General features: G+C 43.9%; 1 long non-coding RNA gene across 1 annotated transcript in view; it reads left to right on the top strand.

Annotated features, from left to right (window-relative positions):
* The window catches only part of LOC141157163 (uncharacterized), a 32,038-nt gene that overhangs the window by 17,043 nt on the left and 1,947 nt on the right, over nucleotides 1-13,048 (top strand). The window contains exon 2 of the long non-coding RNA XR_012247750.1: nucleotides 9,578-9,797. This is a non-coding gene — a long non-coding RNA (uncharacterized lncRNA). The remainder of the gene's footprint in view (nucleotides 1-9,577; nucleotides 9,798-13,048) is intronic.

Here is a 13,048-nt window from a genome sequence, read left to right as displayed (position 1 = left end):
TGGGGAAAAAAAGTATTTAGTCAGCCACCAATTATGCAAGTTCTCCCACTTAAAAAGATGAGAGAGGCCTGTAATTGACATCACAGGTAGACCTCAACTATGAGAGACAAAATGAGAAAATAAATCCTGAAAATCACATTGTCTGATTTGGAAATAATTTTTTTTTCAAATTTTGGTGGAAAATAAGTATTTGGTCAATTACAAAAGTTCATCTCAATACTTTGTTATATATCCTTTGTTGGCAATGACAGAGGTCAAATGTTTTCTGTAAGTCTTCACAAGGTTGGCACACACTGTTGCTGGTATATTGGCCCATTCCTCCATGCAGATCTCCTTTAGAGCAGTGATGTTTTGGGGCTGTCGCTGGGCAACACGGACTTTCAACTCCCTCCAAAGGTTTTCTATAAGGTATAGATCTGGAGACTGGCTAGGCCACTCCAGGACCTTGAAATGCTTTTTACGAAGCCACTCCTTCATTGCCCTGGTGGTGTGCTTGAGATCATTTTCATGCTGGAAAACCCAGCCACGTTTCATCTTGAATGCCCTTGCTGATGGAAGGAGGTTTGCATTCAAAATCTCACGATACATGGCCCCATTCATTCTTTCATGTACACGGATCAGTCGTCCTGGTCCCTTGGCAGAGAAACAGCCCCAAAGCATGATGTTGCCACCCCCATGCTTCACAGTAGGTATGGTGTTCTTTGGATACAACTTGGCATTCTTTCTCCTCCAAACACGAAGAGTTGTGTTTCTACCAAACAGTTCTACTTTGGTTTCATCTGACCATATGACATTCTCCCAATACTCTTCTGAATCATCCAAATGCTCTCTAGCAAACTTCAGACGGGCACGGATATGTAATGGCTTAAGCAGGGGGACACGTCTGGCTCTGCAGGATCTGAGTCCCTGGCGGCATAGTGTGTTACTGATGGTAGCCTGTGTAACGTTGGTCCCAGCTCTCTGCAGGTCATTCACTAGGTACTACCGTGTGGTTCTGGGATTTTTGCTCACCATTCTTGAGATCATTTTGACCCCATAGGGCTACAATTTTGTTTCTGGTGTCCTTCGACAGCTCTTTGGTCTTCACCATAGTGGAATTTGGAGTGTGACTGTTTGAGGTTGCGGACAAGTGTCTTTTATACTGATAACAAGTTCAAACAGATGCCAATAATGGGTGGAGGACAGAGGAGCCTCTTAAAGAAGAAGTTACAGGTCTGTGAGAGCCAGAAGTCTTGCTTGTTTGTAATTGACCAAATACTTATTTTCCACCAAAATTTGAAAACAATTTCTTTCCAAATCAGACAATGTGATTTTCAGGATTTGTTTTCTCATTTTGTTTCTCATAGTTGGGGTCTACCTATGATGTCAATTACAGGCCTCTCTCATCTTTTTAAGTGGGAGAGCTTGCACAATTGGTGGCTGACTTAATACTTCTTTCCCATATATATATATATATATATATATATATATATATATATATATATATACAGTTATATGAAAAAGTTTGGGCACCCCTATTAATCTTAAGCTTAATGTTTTATAAAAAATTGGTGTTTTTGCAACAGCTATTTCAGTTTGATATATGTAATAACTGTTGAACACAGTAATGTTTCTGCCTTGAAATGAGGTTTATTGTACTAACAGAAAATGTGCAATCTGCATTCAAACTAAATTTGACAGGTGCATAAGTATGGGCACCCTTATCATTTTCTTGTTTTAAATACTCCTACCTACTTTTTACTGACTTACTAAAGCACTTTTTTTGGTTTTGTAACCTCATTGAGCTTTGAACTTCATAGCCAGGTGTATGCAATCATGAGAAAGGCTACTTAAAGTGGCCACTTGCAAGTTGTTCTCCTGTTTGAATCTCCTCTGAAGAGTGGCATCATGGGCTCCTCAAAACAACTGTCAAATGATCTGAAAACAAAGATTATTCAACATAGTTGTTCAGGGGAAGGATACAAAAAGCTGTCTCAGCGATTTAACCTGTCAGTTTCCACTGTGAGGAACATAGTAAGGAAATGGAAGAACACAGGGACAGTTCTTGTTAAGGCCAGAAGTGGCAGGCCAAGAAAAACATCAGAAAGGCAGAGAAGAAGAATGGTGAGATCAGTCAAGGACAATCCTCAGACCACCTCCAGAGAGCTGCAGCATCAACTTGCTGCAGATGGTGTCACTGTGCATCGGTCAACTATACAACGCACTTTGCACAAGGAGAAGCTGTATGGGAGAGTGATGCGAAAGAAGCCGTTTCTGCAAGCACGCCACAAACAGAGTCGGCTGAGGTATGCAAAAGCACATTTGGAGAAGCCAATTTCTTTTGGAAGAATGTCCTGTGGACTGATGAAACCAAGATTGAGTTGTTTGGTCATACAAAAAGGTGTTATGCATGGCGGCAAAAAAACACAGCATTCCAAGAAAAACACTTGCTACCCACAGTAAAATTTGGTGGAGGTTCCATCATGCTTTGGGGCTGTGTGGCCAATGCCGGCACCGGGAATCTTGTTAAAGTTGAGGGACGCATGGATTCCACTCAGTATCAGCAGATTCTTGACAATAATGTTCAAGAATCAGTGACAAAGTTGAAGTTACACAGGGGATGGATCTTTCAGCAAGACAATGATCCAAAACACCGCTCCAAATCTACTCAGGCATTCATGCAGAGGAACAATTACAATGTTCTGGAATGGCCATCCCAGTCCCCAGACCTGAATATCATTGAACATCTGTGGGATCATTTGAAGAGGGCTGTCCATGCTCGACGACCATCAAACTTAACTGAACTGGAATTGTTTTGTAAAGAGGAATGGTCAAAAATACCTTCATCCAGGATCCAGGAACTCATTAAAAGCTACAGGAAGCGACTAGAGGCTGTTATTTTTGCAAAAGGAGGATCTACTAAATATTAATGTCACTTTTCTGGTGAGGTGCCCATACTTATGCACCTGTCAAATTTTGCTTGAATGCAGATTGCACATTTTCTGTTAGTACAATAAACCTCATTTCAAGGCAGAAACATTACTGTGTCCAACAGTTATTACATATATCAAACTGAAATAGCTGTTGCAAAAACACCAATTTTTATAAAACATTACGCTTAAGATTAATAGGGGTGCCCAAACTTTTTCATATAACTATATATATATATATATATATATATATATATATAAAATTATTATTTATTTTTTTTTTCAAACTTTGGGGTCATTTTGCAATTTTTTGTTAAAACCAGTGTCACTTTATGAGGTAATAACTTTGGAACGCTTCTACAGATCCCGCTGATTCTGAAAGTGTTTTCTTATGACATATTGTACTTCATGATAGTGGTAACATTTGTTCGGTATGACTTGCATTTATTTGGGAAAAAAATGGAAATTTGGCAAAAATTTAGAAAATGTTGCAATTTTCAAACTCTTCATTTTTATGCCCTTAAATCAAAGAGTTATGTCACAAAAAATGGTTAATAAATAACATTTCCCACATGTCTACTTTAAATCAGCACAATTTTTGAAATATCTTTTTTTTTTTGTTAGGAAGTTATAAGGGTTAAAAGTTGACCAGCGAAATTTACAAAAACATTTTTTTTAGGGACCAAATCAAATTTGAAGTGATTTTGAGGCATCTATATCACAGAAAATACCCCAAAGTGACACCATTCTAAAAACGACACCCTTCAAGGTGCTCAAAACTACATGTATGAAGTTTATTAACACTTCAGGTGCTTCAAAGGAACTGAAGCAATGTGGAAGGAAAAAATGAACATTTAATTTTTTTTCCACAAAATTTTTACTTTAGACCCAAATTGCTTTATTTTTACAAGGATAACAGGAAAAAATAATCCCTAAAATTTGTTGTGCAATTTTTCCTGAGCACGCCAATACCCCATATGTGTTTGAAAACTACTGTTTGGGCATACGGCAGAGCTTGGAAGGGAAGGAGCACCGTTTGACTTTTTGAACACAAAATTGTCTAGAATCGAGAGCGGATGCAATATCGCATTTAGGGAGCCCCTGATGTACCTAAACAGTGGAAACACCCTGCAAGTGACCCAATTTTGGAAACCAGACCCCACAAGGAACATATATAGATGTGAGGTGAGCAACTGGAACCCCCAGGTGCTTCACAACGATTTATAACGTTTGTTGACCTGTGTAGAGGTAGGTACCTCATACAGCGGTGTGGGTGTTGCCTTCACGATGTATGGTGGTCAAGAAAAGGACATCCCTCTTGTCCTTGTACTTGACCAACAGCATGTTATCGCTAGATTGGGCTCTGCTCTCACCCTTTCTGAGCAGCTGCCCAACTGGCGTCCTAGGGAGGCCTCTCTGATTTTTAAGGACAGCAGCTCGCACAGACAGGGACTTGAAGAGTGGCTGCTGGTATAAAAGTTATCTACATAGAGGTGATAACCTTTATTCAGCAGTGGATGCACCAAATCCCACACAATTTTCCCATTCACTCCCAGGAAAGGGGACCATTAAGGGGGTTGAGTCTGGGTGTCCTTCCCTTCAAAAACCCTAAACTTGTGGGTGTACCATGAGGTACTCTCACACAGTTTGTAGAGCTTAATTCCGTACCTGGCCCTCTTACTGGGGAGGAATTTGAGCCTCCCCTTGAAAATGTATTAGAGACTCATCCACGCAGATGTTCCTTTAGGGAACGTACACTTCAGAAAACTTGTTGCTGAAGTGGTCAATGTCCGGCCGAACTTTGAAAAGTCGGTCAAAATTGGGGTCATCTCAGGGAGGACATTGTGCATTATCACCGTAATGCAAAAATTTGTGGATGGCCTCACAGCGTGTCTGGGGCATAGCCATGTGGAACAGTGGAGTGTTATACAAAACATCAACACTACAATATTGTCTAATTTTTTACTTCTTCTCTATCCCCATGTGAAGAACAAGGCCCCAAAACTTCATAATTTCTGCAGTGTCTACAGGGGTCCAGTTGGAAAATGATGAAGTGAGATTTTGTTATAAAAATTGCTGGGCGTATAGATTTGTCTGGGACACCATGAGATTTACAAAATTCTCAGAGAAAAAGACTTCGAAATAGTCAATTTCTGTGAGGCTGGTAGTGTCATATTGGATTCCTGATTGCGCCACAAAATCAGAAATGTGTGGCTCATAATTCTCTGGAGGTGAGGTATATATGGGGTCAGTTACGGTGGGCGCTGGTTCAATTTCTGTCCTCAGGAGTTTTCATGACGGTTCGGTATTATGAGAACATGGCCACTTCCTAAATACTTTTCCAGCACTGAGCACCCATTTTCCTTGATCTTATTTTTGTATTTTGTTAGAAATTTGCTTGCTGTGTTTTGTTAATGATTTGTTTGCTCATCAGTTCAATCTCAGGTATCCATTCCATTCAGCGACCTTATCTCAGGGGCCTTGGCCCATTATTCTTTCAGCCAATGGACCCCTGATGTAGATGGAAAGAGTGGATGCAGAGGAGCCATCACCACAGGAGGTATTACATGCATTCTCATGTTAAAGTAAATGCTTAAGGGGGAGGGTGTCATCACTTCTGTCCTTTGGAGGGGGCTGACCCCAGGGAGGAAAACAGACACATGCTTCAGTGAGGAGTTGTGTGGAAGGACATTAAATGAAGAGGATGGAGACTGTGGACTTGGAAGGATGGATGGATAAACATGTTACCATTATGGATTATGTCGTTTGGATTTAAACTTTCTTAAATGGACTGTTGCTGCTCGATACTTGTGCTTTCATCATTTTATCTGCCATCTAGAGGATTGTGGACTGTGGATACAGACTATACTGGCTGGAGATACGAAATCTCTGGTCCAACCAAAAGTTGGGAGACAGTGAGTATGGCCTTATACAAAGCCAGTGGAACTACTAAACCCAGATTGGGAACTTAAGGACTGAGAGAACTGTATTTTGGCCATTTACCTGGAATTTCTTTATTACCATGGCTGTAATTAATACAATATTGTTGCATCGTTAACCTGCCTAGGTGATTACTTACAACCCACAACCTCAGATCTTTACAAGTGGTGGCAAGCAGGTGGGACACCTATCTCTGGACAGCATACCAGGGAAAGTTACTGAGAGGTGACTTGGTAGAAGAGATCGCAGACTCCATCTACAAGAGGCTCAAGAAGGAGGAGCTGAGAGCCCTTTGCTCTGAGAGAGAACTAGAGTGGTTGCTGGAGGACAATCGGGCGACCCTAATGCAACGCTTGGACGATTGGGACCAGGAACAACCACATGAGGAGGTCAGTTCAGATGTGGACTGTCATCCAGATGGTGGAGGATCGACCGACTAAGTTGAGGGGGATGCTGGACGCGCAAGGACAGCTTGCTACCGAGATAGAGTGGGCGACAGTGTTAAGCAAATATCTGGGTGTGCATGTAGCAGTACCCCAACCCGCCCCATAGCAGAGGATAGTGGATAACAGGAGAGAGGGGCCCGCATCTTTAAGGTTCCGGGATATACCACAGTTCAATGAGGACACCTCGGATATTGATGAACATCTCCGGTTATTTGAGAACCTTCGCCTGCTGCATGAGGTGTCAGTCAGTGACTGGCACAGATTTCTGAGCGTTGGCCTGACCGGAAAAGCAAGAGAAGCTTTTAATAACTTGTCTTTTGAGGATCAGAGATGTTACTATACCATTCGCAGCGCATTACTAGAGAGGTATGCTATCACACCGGAAACCTACCGCAGGAGTTTCGAGAGACTGACAAGTCCGGTGCACAAACACATCGGGAGTTTGCCAACACACTACATACGGCATGCACTCGGTGGATAGAAGGACTGAGGGCTCAGGAAGCAGAACATGTAACGGATATAGTCATGCTGGAACAATTTATGTCAAAGCTCTCAGGTATTTTAAAAGAATGGATTGCAGATAGAAAACCACTCAGCCTGGATTAGGCTGCAAGATTGGCTGATGACTGGTCTGCTAATCGACCAGGGCAACGTGAAAGTACAGCCCCAGGAGCATACAGGGAGGCCATTGAAACCCATGGATTGGCCAGAGGAGAAACGGCAGGGAGTTCGAACTTCACAAAGAGGGGGAGGTTGCCCAAGCCCCCAAGTACGGCCCATGTTGGGGCGAGGAGGGCGTAGCTGCCATAACTGTGGACGCATGGGACACTTTGCCAGGGAATGTCAGGAACGTTCTAGCCACATCATCCGCGTCCTCAACCTGTGAGCACTGTGCTGCAATGGGGCTGATATGCTGAGGGAGAGAGGATCCCACTAGTCCGCCCGGAAGAAGAAAAGGCATATGTGGTACAAGGAGAAGTGTCTCAGACTAGATGGGACACCTCAAACAGCATGTGCAGCCAGTCTGGGTAGAGGGCGTGGAGGCTATAAGGCTCCGTGACTCTGGAGCCTCAGTCACATTGATAAAAGACCATTTAGTACCGGACCAATGTATTGTCCCCGGCAGCCGTATGTTAGTCAACATAGCCGGAGGAGAATCTTTGAACATTCGGAGGGCCCGACTACATTTAGACTGGGGTCACAGTCATGGAATGGTGGATGTAGGAGTAGTGTGGCACCTACCAGTAGACGTGTTGCTGGGAAACTATCTGGGAGCAGGATTGGTATGCCACTGGGCCAATGTCGTAACCGGAAGCCAAGGAATGGTTCACACTGCATCAGCCGATAGGGAAAGGAGCAATATCAACATGTCAGCGGTGAGTAATACACAAAATAGAATGGCTTCTACCATGAAAGAATGTGACCTGGGGGAGGTAAATGACATCAGGGAGGAGGCCCAGGGACTTCGTGACACTGGTTCTACCATCACCCTGGTTAGCCCAGATATTGTCCCCCCAGAACACTATATACCTGGCCTCCAAGTGATTATTCCCCTAACTGGGTGTCAGCACTCTGGGGTTGGTCACAATGAATACAAGTTTGGTTCTCATCGGGCACGTGGGGCATTTCCCAGGAAAACCGGGGATCAGGGGGAAGATATGGAGGAACCCACAGAAGGGACAGACCCCTGATCCAGCTAACTAAATACAGAGTCCTCGTCTCAGGGCTTCCCCATCGGGGAGTTGGCAGGATCTGAAAGATCATATGAGAAAAGCCGGAGATGTCTATTATACTGATGTATACTAGGGTGGAATGGGGACTGTGGAGTATATTCGCAAGGACAACAAGGAATATGCTTTGAGGAAACTGTATGATACAAAGTTTTGTTCTCATAAAGGCGAGGCCTCTAACATTCGTGTCTGTGCTGAAAAAGTGGGGGAGGCGTGTGAGGACCTGGCTACTTCCTAAATACTTTTCCAGCACTGAGCACCCATTTTCGTTTATCTTATTTTTGTATTTTGTTAGAAATTTGCTTGCTGTGTTTTGTTAGTGATTTGTTTGCTCATCAGTTCAATCGCAGGTATCCATTCCATTCAGTGACCTTATCTCAGGGGCCTCAGATCTTTACAGGTATCACTTGAGGAAGAGGAGAAGTAGTCAGAAAAATAAAGAAAGGTGGGATCCTCTCCCTCACTATCAGTGTCATAGGCAAGGAAAGCGTATGCCTCCTCTGCTGAATATTAAGTTTGGGACGAGTGGGATGACATATTTTCACATATGCGGTGTTTGTGTGTGTACCAAATTTTATTCAGGTGTGTGTGACTGCTTGGTGTAAACTTATTTTTATTTAGAAGAGACAAAAAAAAGAAAAGAATCTAGAAAGAAAAATATTAAAATAAAATAAAAATAACATAAAATTGTTGTAAAATAAAAAACAAACTTACTAAACAGACGTCATAAAAAAAAAAATTACTGAGCGCCCGCAACTACCTGACACTAACCCTGACTACATTCAGCAGAAAATACTGTAGTAGACGCCAATTACTACGGTATACTTTTTCTGTCCCTAATCTAATCCTATCAATTAATCAATTTTCTTTTAAATTATTTTTTTCACACACAAAAAATAGAAAAGCAACAACCGGAGGTCGATCACTGATGTGCGTCAACGGTCAGCGCTCGGTGCAGGGCAGGCGTCAGCACCGGGGCAAGTGCTGGGGCCCTGAGCAGGCAGGGGGGCCCACTCACCGCTGGGCACCCCTGCGCGCTATGGGACCCGTGAGCAGTGTGGTGCCGGTGTCAGTGCCCGCTCCCCCCCGCTTGCTCAGGGCCCCGGCACAATACTTACTGTAAAGGACATATTAATATTCATGCTATCCAAGTGTAAAGGACATATTGATACTCATGCTAGAGCAACTCCATTTTGTCTGCTTGCTTTAAAATCATGTTATTATCACTCCTTGCATAACATACATTCTTTCTTTCTCTTCCCATGCAACTTTCTCACACTGACCTTTTCTCACAAGAATATTCTGCGAGACACCCTGCTCCCGTTATCTGACTAGTCTGAGCCGGGATGTACGACCTTGTAAATTTCCAGCGTGCTTCGAACTAACGATAATATGACCATATATGTGTTTCTGTAATAATTGCACTAACATTGGCTTAAGCCTGTAGTACTGTAGTACGGCTGTAGATGATTGGACATTAATAAACTCAAAACAATATAAAATGCTAAGCAAAATAAACGGGATCAGAGATTCTTTGAATCCTCCCATACAGAGCACTGCCTCCGTTTGGTTTTCTGTGGATTGCAATCAACATAATAATTTGACACTCGGTCAACCGTGAAGGGACGTTGGTGCTCTCCCTCAACAGCTGGTGCCGTGACTCGGATCCCTAACCAGGGACGCCCCACCCCCTCTGGACGTCCAGAAAGAGAGACTTGCCTTCAGCCTCCCCCACTGGAATTGGGACTGATCATCCCCCACAAAAAGCCACGGTAAGTGCACAAGTTCTTTACTAGTGTTACTGACTGTTTGGGGTGGTTTCCACGTGCTGTGTGGTTGTTTGCAGTATCTCCGGACGTCTTGGTTGGATATAGTCAAAGGTGAGACTATAAGGGGTGTAGTCCCATTAGGGGTCTGATATTATTTACTTTTAAAACAATATCACCTCGGATTGACAAGTGAATATTGTGTGAATATTTCTCAACTTCTGACAAAGATCCTTAGGAGACTGAACACTGTTAGGTTAAGTCGCGGCAGGTGATCGAAGATTGGGTAGGACACGCACACAGATATAACTATATCTAGTGTCCGGAGAGCTGCAAGCAAGAGCTCTCCTCCTTTCACCTAAACCCGTTCGGGGCAAACCCATTCGGGGCGGGTGATCGAAGATTGGGTAGGACACGCACACAGATATACATATATCTAGTGTCCGGAGAACTCATCTGGCCGTTCGAGACTCCCCCGATGGGAGGGGGTGAAATAAAGTCAGTGGAACAGCTGGGAGGTCCGGCCGGACTCGTGCTGTGCACAAATTAAGGATCTTTTGTCAGTTGTAGTGATTAATCAATGTTTCCGTGGAGCAGAAAGAATTTGTCTCCCCTGTAGGAGGGAGAGGATGTGATGAATATCATGATCGGTTGAGAAGAGAAAAGATCAATTAAGAATGCGCTAAAAGTGTTTAAGGTGTTAAATTTTCCCATGGAGGGGAGGCTTCAGCCTGCGTTGTGGGATGAAGGCATCCGGCAGAAAAGGGGTAGATTAGTTGACTGTGGATTGTTGGAAGACGCTGAAAAGTTCAGGAAAGTTGCACATGAGATTTGTGGTGAGGGGTATGTTGAAATAGAGGAGGAGACGAAGCCTGGTTGTTTTAATTATTTTTATGTCAAGAAGGGAGAATTATCTAGCACTGTAACAGCAGTGACTGTGACTGTTTAGTGCTACAAAATGCAGCTGATGTGAAAAAAAAAAAAGAAAAAAGGCTGCACTGAGTTTATCGAAAGAAGGGAAAAAGTAAAAAGTATGTGGAGAATCTTAAACGGTTAACTAAAATATGTGAGCTACCAGATAAGCGCAGGTTACAGCTGCTAGAATAGCAAACAGCCTTGGCTTGATACGGAACAGCAGAGAATTTGCAGAAAAAAAAAGGTGGATGGAGGAAGAAAATACAGACAATAAGGGAAAGACGCTATGTTATGTGTATTACAAAGATACTGCTCTCCAATAATAGCGGCGTAATGAATTGTTGGGAATGTTCTAATTGTGGCCAGCAGAATCCATTGTCAGCAGATTATTATGCTGCATGTCACGCACCCCGTCCAGGAGGCCCACCCCTCGCTACTACCCAAGCCACTCCTAGTACCCCATCCTCATCTGTTATACCTATGTCCGCCCAAAGTTCCAACCCTTCCTGCAGCGGCCATGTTGCTACACCCATTGCATCACCTCCAGCCTCTGACCAGATGTCCCTTTGGTGGCGGCCATCTTGGCGCACCCCTCCTGTAGTGTGCTTCCTTCTGGTGGCGGCCATCTTGGCACACCCGGAATACAGGCCGCAATACACACTACACCCGGAATGTGTATGAGGAAGATCATCATGATCAGTGTGTGACAGAGCATTAGACGCCAATATGTATGAGAGTGGGGTTGACTTCTGTCAAGCCCTTAAAATATGGGCTCAGGATAAGTTGGCTGATCAATCCACTACCCTCAACAGCACATATTTATGTCCACTTTGACATTAGGGCTAAAATATGGTGATGTAAACTAATTCTCTAGATGGTCATATATCCTTAAGGTTCTAATAGATGCACATACACGTTGTCTAGTTTACAGTAATTGATTTAGCAAACGCTTTACAGTAATTGATTTAGCAAACATTTTTTTTTTAGCATTCCACTACACAAAGACTGTCAGTTTCTGTTTGCATTTACATATCAGGGCAGGCAATTGACTTGGACGGTGATGCCGCAGGGTGCGCAGAATAGCCCTAATCAGTTTGCAAAGAACATGTCTAGCTGCCGTGGCAGCTGGACAACCCTGAGGTAGTACTATTACAATACGTGGATGATCTTCTTTTGTGTACCTCCACAGAGCAAATGTCCATCAGGGCCAGTGTTAGCCTCCTCAAGCATCTAGCAAAACTGAATTGTCGAGTCTCAGCCTCAAAACTTCAGTTTTACCTTGGTCAAGTGGTCTTCTTAGGCCACTGCCTTACTCAGGGTGCCAGACATCTCACAGAAGAAAGGAAGACGGCCATCTACCTGCTACCATTCCCAAAAGATCCCATAGAGCTGCAACGGTTCCTCGGACTATGTACATATTGCAGACAATGGATCCCAGACGCTTCACGTCTGATGAAGCCCCTATATGATGCATTAAAAGAAGACACTCTGGCTGATGTAAACAACAAGGACCACCAAGAACTGTTGCAACAAGCCTTTGAGCAACTAAAGTCAACGATAATGACAGCCCCTGCCCTTGGAAATCCGGACTATGCTCAAACTTTCCATTTGTATGTCTCTGAGATGGGAGGGCAGGCAGCCAGAGTACTCACGCAGAGACACTGTACAAAGCAGTGCCCAGTCGGTTATTACTCAGCGCATCTGGACCCGGTAGCCAGGGCCTCCACCAGCTGTCTACGAGCGGTTCACGTCACACAGCAACCTAAACATCTGTCTACACAGAGACACCTGCGGCTGCAGTGTTCGTTGATTTTGCCAGAAAATGTGAAATTACACCGGTGCACCACCATCAACCCAGCCACCCTGCTGCCTGCACCTGAAGGAGAGGGGAAAGAGGCTCCACCGCATGATTGTCTGGAACAAATTACTGCGGAGTCAACTTCACTTGTTCTAGTGGGGGAAGTACCCTTGGATGATCCAGAACTTACATACTGGATATGCTGTCACAACTGAAGATACATTGGTAGAGGCTGCAACCTTACCACCGCCAAGAAGCTGGTCTCTGAAGTTGTTCGCCGGTATGGAGTCCCAGAAGTTATCGAAAGTGATCAAGGACCAGCCTTTTCCTCATGCGTATATCAAGAAATACTTACCATGATCGGATCAACAGTAGCGTTACATACTCCTTACCATCCACAGTCAAGTGGCAAGGTGGAGAGATTGAATGGCACACTGAAAGGGCAATTGACCAAAATGATGCAGGAGACTACGGCCCAGTGGCCTGAGCTCCTTCCCATTGCACTGTATCACATACGCACCACCCCCCTAGGGAAACACAAACT

The sequence above is a fragment of the Phyllobates terribilis genome, unplaced genomic scaffold (genome assembly GCF_046119375.1).
Source record: "Phyllobates terribilis strain yellow unplaced genomic scaffold, ASM4611937v1 Scaffold_8__6_contigs__length_399053987, whole genome shotgun sequence".
In the NCBI taxonomy this organism is placed as follows: Eukaryota; Metazoa; Chordata; class Amphibia; order Anura; family Dendrobatidae; genus Phyllobates; species Phyllobates terribilis.
Note: the sequence above shows the minus strand (reverse complement) of the source record. Positions and strands in the feature narration are given on the sequence as shown.